The 11464-nt window shown below is 31.7% G+C and overlaps 1 non-coding gene across 1 annotated transcript; it reads left to right on the top strand.

Annotated features, from left to right (window-relative positions):
• The first annotated feature begins 4892 nt into the window (after window positions 1-4892).
• On the top strand, window positions 4893-4965 carry Trnaa-ugc. The gene has a single exon. It is a non-coding gene; the product is annotated as a tRNA-Ala (tRNA).
• Window positions 4966-11464: the final 6499 nt, after the last annotated feature.

The following is an 11464-nucleotide window of genomic DNA, read 5'->3' as shown; positions in this document are numbered from 1 at the left end:
ACCCTGCCAAACGAAGAATCTCTTTAATAGGAGTCATTGAAATAGATTAGCTTTCTGGAAGCATTATTAAAGTTGCCACTGGCTATTTGGTATTCTGTGTTTATAATGTTTTGGCTGCATTTTGCAGAAGTAAACCTTTTTTTTATTATGTAATATAGTAAGAACCAAAAAGTCTAAACTATTCTCAAATAACAATGTACCTAACTTCAAATATATTTTTGTGCTTTATAGGTACACAAAATTCTAAGAAGTTATCCTTTTAAATATACTTACAAATTACTTACAACCTGGCTCATATTGAACATTATGCATTCTCAATTCTGTGTATACATTAAAAAAGTAGTTAAAGGCAGAGTAGGTACTCCTTTATGATGTGTTATGAAAAGTATCCAGGACTTCGACTCTCTCAACAAAGTTGTTCTTGATGGGCCACTTTACCATTTTAGAGACTTCACTTGTGTGGTCAAAAACCATTGCAAGCTTAAAATTTCTATTTTTCTCTAGAAACACCCAGAACATTTCCACTATAAGGTAATATTAACTGTTAAAAATCTTGAGATCTATTACTTTATGGAATTCAACATATATGGATTAAGTGCCTAGTTTTTATGATATAACCGTTAGTAGGTATGTGGGATTACTTTCAGGTATGTTAAAATTGAGAAATATTTCCTTTGAAAATGAGATACTGATTTAAATAAATTTGCTTGCAAGCAATGAGGGCGATATGAAATGAATATATAAATCCATAGCTTAGTATTTTGTCCAGGTTTCTGCTGAGGATAACTAGATTTATCAAAGTCATATAAATAGAATGGTATGGTTATTTACTATTAATTGACCAGAAGATTTTAAAAATGAAAATAAAAAGTATAAATGACACATTGATGATTTTGTCATCAAGAAACCTTGGGTGGTCATAAATTCTGGGAATACAGAAAAACATAAGGAAAGAAAAAATGGAACTACAATTCCCATGTTAGCAAATTCAGTGAATACTTTACATATTTAATGTTAAATTAATTCATTAAAAATACGAATATAAAACTAAGGTTAAAAGAAATATAGTTGTCACCGAATAAAATATTTAAAAATTTAAGTGACATAAATAATCTACAGCTGTTGATATCATATCAAACCAAACTTATCATTTCATACATGTAGGGGAATTTGAGGAAAAATATCATATGATTTTGATCTAGATATATACTTGTTTCAATCAAAGAAAAAAACATTTTAAAATAAATAATTTGTTTTATGTTGCAAAGCAAATTTAAAATCACAGTACAACCAAATAGAGGAAAATTCTGTCAAATAACTTAAAGCCCTTTACCCAAATGCAAATTCAATTTGCTTTCTGTTGATTATTAAAAAAAAAAAAAAAAATTCTCACAGAGATTAACATTCTGGGCTCTTCTCTCAAGATTTCCAGGTGTATTGAAAAAGTAGGAGCAGTACCCAGACTATTTTAATTAATTAATTAATCAATACTTCATTGATTAACAAAAAGGCTGATAGTTATATGCTTTAGGAAATTGACTCCGTTTCCTAGGTCTGCCCATTGATATTTGTTCAACCAAAATATTTATTTAACCAAATAAGAGACAAAAATTTCCAGAGCTTTCTCTTTTCCATTGAGGTATCTAGTTTTGATATAGGTAGAGACAAGCCACCATACGCAAAGACTGATGATCTGACCCAAGGAATATGTTGAAAGAAGTCTCAACAATCAATGACTGGAACTTTCCAAAAAAAAAACAAAAACAAACCTCTTCAGACTTTCATCAGGCTGGTTCAGGAAAAGTTACTGAAAATATATTAAAAATTGTGAATTTATGCTTTTTTTCTCTTTGTGCTGATTGAAAATCACATGGATAGCTAAAATGAGACATTTCTGAGCATATCATTTGTCCTCAATTGTCCTGCAGCTTAAATACTTATTTTTTTTCTTCAGTGTGTGTGTCAGGGGAGAGAATATTTTATCCTCCAGCTCCAGTCAATTTTCTTCTATCTCTTTCTCAAAGTATGATTTAATAAATATTTATTTGGCAGTATTTTACAAGCTCCACATAAAGGAAGAATAATCATGATTAAATTCACTTTTAACTGATTTTTAAAGAGACAGGAGCAAGTGAGATGAACAGATGCATGTAATAGATTTTTCCTTGAGAAGAGCAAAATCTATTTAGACATTCTTAGAAAAATGAATTTTAAGCATCTTTGCTAGGAAAAGCAAGAAATTTTACTTGATTTTTTAAATAAATGAGTTTTTTTTAAATTAACTCAATTATTTTCTACCCCTGGATTTTTTGTTGAATCTTTTAAATTAAGCTCCAAGGAATTATGAATTACAAGTCAATAGCATATTTAAGATATTATGCATAAGAAATAAACTCATGGAATAGTTTATAAGTAAGTTGTAAATGTTTCAATCTTGAAACATGTTATAATCCCTTAAAATACAAATTAATTTTACCTTCTAGGTTTTTATTCATGTTGTTAGTTGAAGAAACAAACTGGTTTCGACACACACACATACATTTAATACATATACAGTATTATACTTATAATATGTTCTCCATCATATTTATAATACAAAAAAATCAAACATGCCAATTCTCCAAATGTTTTTATTCAGAATAGTGAGTTTTGCAGGTGCATAACCAGGTTTTTGTCACTCTTTTTAATTAAAATAACAAATATCAATTGACCTCTCAATAATTCTAGGAACCTAATAGGTTTACTTTATTTTCTATAGGTGTTTACTATTTATTGGCATCAGCGTTTTTAAATATCTAGGATGGAATGATTGCCATTATCTTTGCATCATTCTAACATTAATAAAACTACAGTCTACTTCTGTTTAGAACGAAAGGATTGCATGCTAAAGTCAGTGTGCTTCTTGTCTCTTACACATGCTATCTATCAGATAAAACAGTAATAGAAATGGTAATTACAATGTTTTTCACCATGTGCTATTATAGAGAATGTGGAACCACAAGCTTTATAAGCACCAAGGGAGTGGAAGTGGAATATTGGATCCACTGAAAGCCTCACTAAAGAGATGATTCTTGAAATAAGATTGGAAGGATTGAAAGTTGTACAAACCCTGTTTTTACATCACTCTGCTCCTTTCAATCTTTAGTCTCTTTTAGCTTTTTCTTTTATTGTGGCTTCTCAGATCCTCCAATTAGCTCCCAGACCATACTCAGTACTACCATACCACATCAGCACATATTACTTTATGTTGCAATTCAAGTTTTAATACTAATCTGTCTTATACCACTGACTTCTCTGAAGACAGTGGGAAGATTTGTTCATTCATATAGCACCAGCATTGAAACTGTGCCTCTGCTAATATTTAAAAGGATGGATGATTGAATTAATATATCATATTGCCCCCAGATAGAGAACTGAGGTAGCAGGCATTCCTGAAAGCTATAAGGAAACCTCCAAAATATGATAAAGAAAATTACAAGAATTACTTTTTGACACTATGACTCGGGACAGTTGCAAGTTTCTTTCATCTTGTTCTAGTACTTTATTTTCCAGAACATTTATTCTGTTCTAGAATATTATATGATTTATGTATTTAGCTGTGTTACTTATTTTCTCACCCAACTAGAATACAAGATCATCATATAAGTATGTAAATGTGTGTGTGTGTGTGTGTGTGTGTGTGTGTGTGTGGCGTTTCAACAGAATCAAGAGTAAAATTTAAAATTCAAACTCAGTTTTCAGCTGTTCATAAGTTATTTTTTCCAAATTAACATTCAAAAATAGAAAAAATAACTAATAAAATTCTTTAAAATTTATTTCAAAAAAATAATTTTACATTGAGGAATTTGTTGGACTTGATTAAACAAACAATGACACAATGGAGGACTGGGGAAACATTCCCGTGTGTCCTAAATATGAAGAATGTATTGGCTAGACCAAGGAAACTGAAGCACATTTTTCCAGTATATTATCTGAAAAAAAAGTCTAAGTAATAATAAAATGAATAAAAGGGAGCAAAGTGGAATGTATTCCCTTGAGTAATTATGTTCCAATGTTATTCAGACAATTAGAGATTTAATCATATTAGTTATGACAAAAACAAAAAAAAAATTATATGATAACATTCTGTTGAAGGGATTTAGAAATTTTTTGAGTATAACATCTTATCAAGCTTAATTTTAAAATTTCCGCTTTCCTGAAAAAAGGAAATAATAGTGAAGTAAATAAGTTCAACACTTCTAAGACTAGCTTTGAAAGAATAATGTACGCATGTGCAAAGATGTTTATATGCATTAATTACATTTGCAGCTCACATTTTCATCCCTTAAGATGAAAATTTCAGTTGTTCATTAACTTACTTGATTTAATATTTTCTCAGTAGTAAAGAAATAAGAAATATTACATGCAGAGACAAGTCATGGGGGACAATCTTGCCTAAAAGTTCTAACTTAGGAAGACCAAGGCAAGGGTCTACAAGGTCATAGGGAGAGGTTGCACTTGATTAAACCCAGAATGGTGAGTTAGGAAAATGTGCCCATGTGACCCTCAATGTGAAAAAAGCTCTGGAGAGACCAGAAAAAGGAAGCAGAGTTCCCCAGTATATGTTAGTGAGAAGTTACTAACCAAATTAGGGCAACAGAAAAGAAATAATGAGTATAATAATTCCGAGGAGAATTTATGGAATTTAAGAACAATACAGTTTCAGAAGCACCAAAAACTTGAAGGAAACCTATTTGACTCCTTCTGCATTATGTCTGGTGAACTCCTGAGGGACAACATTAACCTAGAAGTGATGTCAGGGATACATACCAAGATGAAAATATCTCAAATGTTTTATACCATGATCAGCTGAAGTTGAACAGATCCAACTGCAATATCCATATCTTGGGGCTGGGGGTATAGCTCAGTTGGTAGAGTGTTTGCCTTGCATGCACAAGGTCCTGAGTTCAATCCCCGGAATCCCCTCCCCCAAAATGAAATATCTAAATCCCAGTATAGACCTAACTACCAAAAATAACAGGCACTGTGAACCCGACAAAGAGGTAGCACGCTTGCCTGGCATTCGCGGTGTGCTGGGTTCGATCCTCAGCACCACATAAAAATAAAATAAAGATGTTGTGTCCACCGAAAACTAAAAAATAAATATTAAAAATTTTTTTCTCTCTCTTTAAAAAAAAGCCCTGAATATTTAAATTCAGATTATATCTTAACAAAAGTCTCAGTAGTGAAATGGGAATAAATAAAGTGATAGGATACAATGCAATTGACTGATTGGATACTTATCTACATATACATATGTTTGCTAGCTAACTATTTTTTCTTATTTTATAACATACAAATATTATGTGGGCAATTAATTGTTCTGTTAGTACATTTTTGTCTTCACAGTGCCATCAGTTTCAACTTTAATATTTCTCTTTCTGACTTTATAAATAGAAGGGCAATGATTAACCCTAGGGGAAAATAATTACTCAGACATAATTTTTTAGTCATGTATTTAAACATTTTCTCCTTGGTTTAATTTAGCTGCAAACTACTTTGCAGTATGTTGTTAGACAAGTTTCCAGTTCAACCATGTTTTTTTTCAGACTGGCTAGTTTTAGTCTCATCATTATTTATTCAGTATTTTATTCTTCCCTCACTATATACAGCTGCATGCTTATTATGTAACAGCAAATTATGCAAATGCAACCCAAATAATCTTATTAACTGACAAATTTTTTAAAGAAGATTAAATAATATTTTGAAAAACCAAACAAAACTTTACAAGAACTATGAAAGGCAACTGTCCATCACTTGACAGTATTCAACTTTGTTAACCCAGGAAAGGGTTTGATTACTTTCCCAGAAGGTGATTATGGGGATACTTTGAATGTCTGTTCCTGTTGAAGATTGAGGAGTTGTTTGTTTTAAGCCAAAAAAAAAGAAGAAAATTTGGCTCGAAAAAAAGACAAGAAGTGAACTGAGGAGGATGGAGTTTAAAGAGTTGTATCTTATCATTTTCTGGTCCTAGAAAACACTTTGCTTTATGAATGAAGGGGACAGATGCCAAGCAAAATTGTTCAGGATGAATTCTGAGGTTACTGACACAGCAAAGCAGCTTTGAGGTGCAGGTTACAGGGTAGGGAATGGACAAAAAAACAACACTGGTGAGTGAAGACTTCAAACAGGACTATTTTGTTGTGGCTGCTTGAAGATGTGGGATTAAGTGTAGACGTATTTAAGAAAATAAAATAATTATTATCCTGTTGAAAATAAATCTGTGCATATTAGATAAGTTCAATTTTTAAACAATCTGGCCTATGAATTTAATGCAGTAGTCTCATAATTATGATTTTTAAATATATTGTTTATTGATGCATTTAAATTATTTATTTTAATTTGAAATATTATAAAGTTTCTACACAATAATATTGTTAATGATATGATTTACCACATTGGTAAATTTATTGTATTTTTTTAACAATTAAGTACAGGTAAATGTTTTAAGTCAGGTAATTAAAGGATTCAAAATGATATCAAGTGATATATATTTTATTTAAAATGTTTGGCTTTAACTTTGCATGTTAGTGGTGTCAAACTTAATCACAGGTCATTTTATAATATCTTAAAATATTTTAAGTAGAATAATAAAACTAGGAGATTTAATATGAAAGTTTAAAGAGGAGCTCAGCACTTAGAAAATTGTCCACTGATTTTAAGATCAAACTATCACCTGAGTTTCCTTTCTTCACAGAAACTAACTCTCCCGCAATAACAAAAAGACTTGACACTGACAGGTATTATTTTATCTTTTTCACTGACCAATAAGGAAACTGAGGGACAGAGAGGCTAATTTGCATGTCTCAAATCACACAGAAATACTATCCAACATTTCTCTAAAAGTAACAAAATAACAATCCCTTATATGGTTTTGTTACAATTTTGTTACCATTGTTAATTATAAAACTTTGAGGGCAATTGACCCACATAAATTTTAAAAATATGCATTGTATCTAGTGATCCTCTTCCTGAGCACTTGTGTATAACAAAAACTAGTATTCACGATATTGAAAAATTTGAGGAAAATCATCTTTTATTAAAGAAATGGTTAAATTTATGCCATCTAAACATTCCTTCAGCTATTTTATATAATATGATATAGTTCTAAAAATTTTGTCCTAGAACAATATTTAAATATTGCAAAAATAAGTTTTTGAGTGAAAAGATTACAGTAAAGAGCTATGATTTTTATATACTAGATTTGAACTCACACAGTCCTTAAACTATATGAAAAGAAGAAAGAATTCAATAATAGGTGCTATATTGGTTGCAGTGGGCTATTTTTGCTTACTCTTTTTCTAATCTTCCTGACTTAATAAATATGTATCCAAATACAGATAAAAATATTTTCCATCAAAAGTAGACAAGCTTGCTTAAGTTCAGTACAGTGTGTAATGATTAATTCACTGATAGGAAAACCTATGAGTTTGTCATAAGGCAGTTAATGCTCTCTGCATTTATTGTTGGATTAACTAATGCTGTCTCCTTGGTCAGCACGTTCTTTCAAAGGACTCCACGTGTCACAGTTGCACACAGCAGTTTGGGAAAACTGAAAATTTAAGCAAAACACCTTTTTTTTCAAAGGAGTTTATTTGCAGTTTTTCTTCTAAAATGGCATCCTTGTGTCTATTGTACACATGTCCATCATTACTCTCCAAACTCCAAAGAGCAAACGTATGCACAGATGCTCAACTTCTATGACCTCAGCAAAATAAAGGCCAGGAAAGGCATAAAAACTCAGCTAAATTTCTAGTTCACTCTCTGCATTTTCTTACTATGCAATACATAAGAACATAAATCAGTTTCCTGTGTCCTGATTGCTACAGACTTCCTCCAAAGGCCTTGAGGCATCCTATTCTACTCCTTCCTGTTTTCATTCAGCCAGCCAAATTTTGCACATAATTGTATGCAATGCAGAAGATTAATCGTCTTCTGAAAATAGCATTCCCTAGCAGTGGTTAATCCATGAAAGCCTAAAAATTAAAGGAAATCTTTTGACTTCAAGTAAAATAGACCAGGGATTTGGGATAGTGTGTCAGTCTTTTGTTTTGCTTTGATATTCAGATCCCTTTCTGAGCCCACTTGGACATTTGCTAGACCTCCAGGTATGAGGATGTGGCTTTGTTTTGACATCAAAGTTCAGGGGGAGTTTGTAGAATACTAATGAGTGCTGTGAGCTCCAAAGGACACCATTAAACTACAATTGGTAAGCAGGTACAACTCAGGGAATAATCGATTATTCGCCAAGAGAGAACAGCCAACCTGAAAAAAACAAAAAAAATAAAACATACTCTCATTCATCTTATTTGTTCTCTGTTCTTGTTTTCTTTCTTTATATTCTTTCTATTTTTTAAGATAATAGTGAAACAGTAATAACAGGCTATATTTAGTCATTGACTTTTCTGCAGAGCTGGCTGCTCAAGGTACTAACCAGTGGCAAGCAGAACAGAGTACATATTTGTCACAAGAAACTGGATTAAAAATCACAGACCCTGAAATACAGATATTCCCAGCTTGGTTGCAGGGAAGTAGAATATGTAGTGACCCATTGTCTGCCTCTGCTGCTCATAAAACACTTGTCCCTACGGCTGCTTCCAGGATGTATGGCCTATTGAAATTTGTATGTTACCCCGTCAATGACAAGCAAAGCAAACCCTGGCATCCATCCTGCTGTGGCTGCTCTGAAGAGTGAAGACATTTGTCTGTGCCATAGCTCAACAGAAACTTAATGGAAAGAGAACCCGATTGCCAGCGCTAAATTTGCTTCACAACAACTAGCCAGTGCCTATTTGTTAGGAGCTGAGAGAAGATTGGCACTCAGGTAATGGGATGGAATTAAGCATGAAATTGAATTGCTGTGTCATGGAAGCATCTACTAAGCAGTTATCAGTACAGAGTGTTGGAAGCTGCTCTCAATTTTAGCAACTAAACTTAAGCTCTTCATAAAAACATGTGACTTTTTCTGTGAGAACACAGAACAAGTGTTCTTCCTTTCATCACCAAAACAATACAAATAAAACCAGCAATAAGTAATTTAATATGTCTGCCTTCTACATTGAATATCAGAGTAATATATGTGGTTTTTATTCTTTTGCTTTTTAAAACATGTTTCACATGATGACCTGAGATGTTCTTGTGAAAAAAAACTGTGTGTGTGTGTGTGTGTGTGAGTTTGAGTGGCATCCATTGTCCCATATTTACCTTACAACATTCCAACCTGGGCTGGGGTTGTGGCTCAGTAGCAGAGTACTTGCCTTGCACATGTGAGGCACTGGGTTCGATCCTCAGCACCACATAAAAATAAATAAACAAAATAAAGATATTGTGTTCATCTATAATTAATATATATATATATATATATATATATATATATATATATATATTTAAAGAAATGTTTATATATATATAAATATATATATTTAAAGAAATGTTTCACGCTATTCACATTTTATGGAAATCGCTTATATAACTCTCTGAAGTTAAAAGCATACACTTTATCGCCATTTATATTTAGAAAACCTAGGGAGAAATACAAGTGTCAGAGGTAACACAGCTACATTCATCTAAGTCTGATCTTGTGATTTGACAACACTTTAAAAGTGATTTTGTACAGAGCTCAGTCGAAATTTGCCGATTGTAAAATGAGTTAATTGGATTAAGATGTGAGTAAGTTCCCTTCCACATCATTTATTTTATTACTTTTCCCTGTACCTTAGTTAAAAATATATATCAGCTTTCATCAGGATGAAGGTTTTTATTCTTTTACAGTGTTTAAAAAAGTTAAAAGAAAGAAAGAAATTATTTCTTTCTTGACAGGCTAGGAAAATGTCTGAAATTTTCCTTAATAGAGATCTTTAGAGAAGATTTTGTCAATAATTTAAAATGATCTTAAAACTACTTATGCATACTTTTCCATATTGCTTCAAACAATCATAGTAAAATTGCTTTTTTATCAGCATCTTATGATAATATGTTCCATTTTGCAAAATTCTCCACAACTTGAAGAAAATTTATAATGGGATTGGTTAAAAAAATAGATTATTTCAATTCTTTTGATTTTTATTGGAAATTTAATGCTGGGATATTTGTATGTCTTCAATGTTTTATTCTTTCACTTATTTCCCTTTATCACTGAGCTATTTGTATATTATTTATTTATGAATTTATTCTATTAGAATATGAGCTCCCATCATAATTACTGATATTTGTTGAGGTTTTCCATCTTTCAATATCTTTTGACATTTTTGTCTTAAAGAAATTCTGTTTGCTGTAATTTATTTCATTTTTTATAAATCATATTCTTTAAGTTTTTTTGTGGATTCATATATTTAATCAAAAGCAAAACATTATTATGTTCTGAGTAGAAAAAAAAAAACATGGTTTAGAAATACATGGCAGAAAAAATATAAGAAAAAAATATTATCCATTATCCCACCAGCAGAAATGTTGTAATTTCTTTCTACCCAATGTTTAATCCTATCTTCATATGGATTTATTTTCATGCATATGTTTATGTATGCTTTTCCCCACATCAGCTCAGCTTAGCTAGAAATCCATTTCACAGAATTTCTGTCCTTGAATGAATGCAGGTTAAGTTTGACCACAGAGAGATCTGAGCAAAGTTGGAGGAAGTCAGTGATGGGCAGACTGAAGGATGCTCTAAAGGAGGTCATGGAGCCAAAGAACAATGGCGACTCCAGCACTTTGATGCTGATCAGTTAGTTGACCCCATGAAATGTCCATCAGCTTGTAAAGTCCTGGAACAGGTGTGCATGCAGCTGGGTAGCCTAGGATTCTGGTTTCCCTTGTACATTGTCTGTGTCACTGAGGTTAGAGGAAGTTGGAGATAGACATGGTTCCAGTTGTTCTAACCTCCAGTTTGTCCATTTGGGCTCCTTTGGTTCTCATTCTTCCACACTTTACATCCAGCTTTCCTATCAGTCCTACTGACTATAAGGACTTTGGATTCAACACCAGACAGAAAAGTGGTAATTTTCCACAGAGTGTTCCTGCAGTTTCCACAACTGTGTAAGAACTGATCCTTATGTAAAAAAATATACTTATAGTATACTGAGTGATTCCATCTCTCTCATCAAACACTACTGATAGGGCATATATTATATTAAAGAAAAATAATTAGACTCTGACTATGTTGTTTATAGAGATTTTTGTCTAGTACTTTCTTCACATTATAAAGTAAAAATTTTATTTTTTTACAACATTCCTTGAAATAAATACCTTAATAGTTTAATTTCTGTAACATTTTCTGCCATGAATGAATGCGAATTAATTTATCCATTTCTACGTATTAAATTATTATACTATTTCCTTAATGAATTATCCTTTATATAAATATTTAGGTGAAGTTCTAACTATGTCCTGGCATTAAAAATTACTTGAAGTAGAATTACTAGGTCAAATG

Source organism: Marmota marmota, unplaced genomic scaffold (genome assembly GCF_001458135.2).
Source record: "Marmota marmota marmota unplaced genomic scaffold, marMar, whole genome shotgun sequence".
NCBI lineage: Eukaryota > Metazoa > Chordata > Mammalia > Rodentia > Sciuridae > Marmota > Marmota marmota.
The sequence above is the reverse complement of the archived record's forward strand: the minus strand, read 5'-3'. Positions and strand labels throughout refer to the sequence as shown.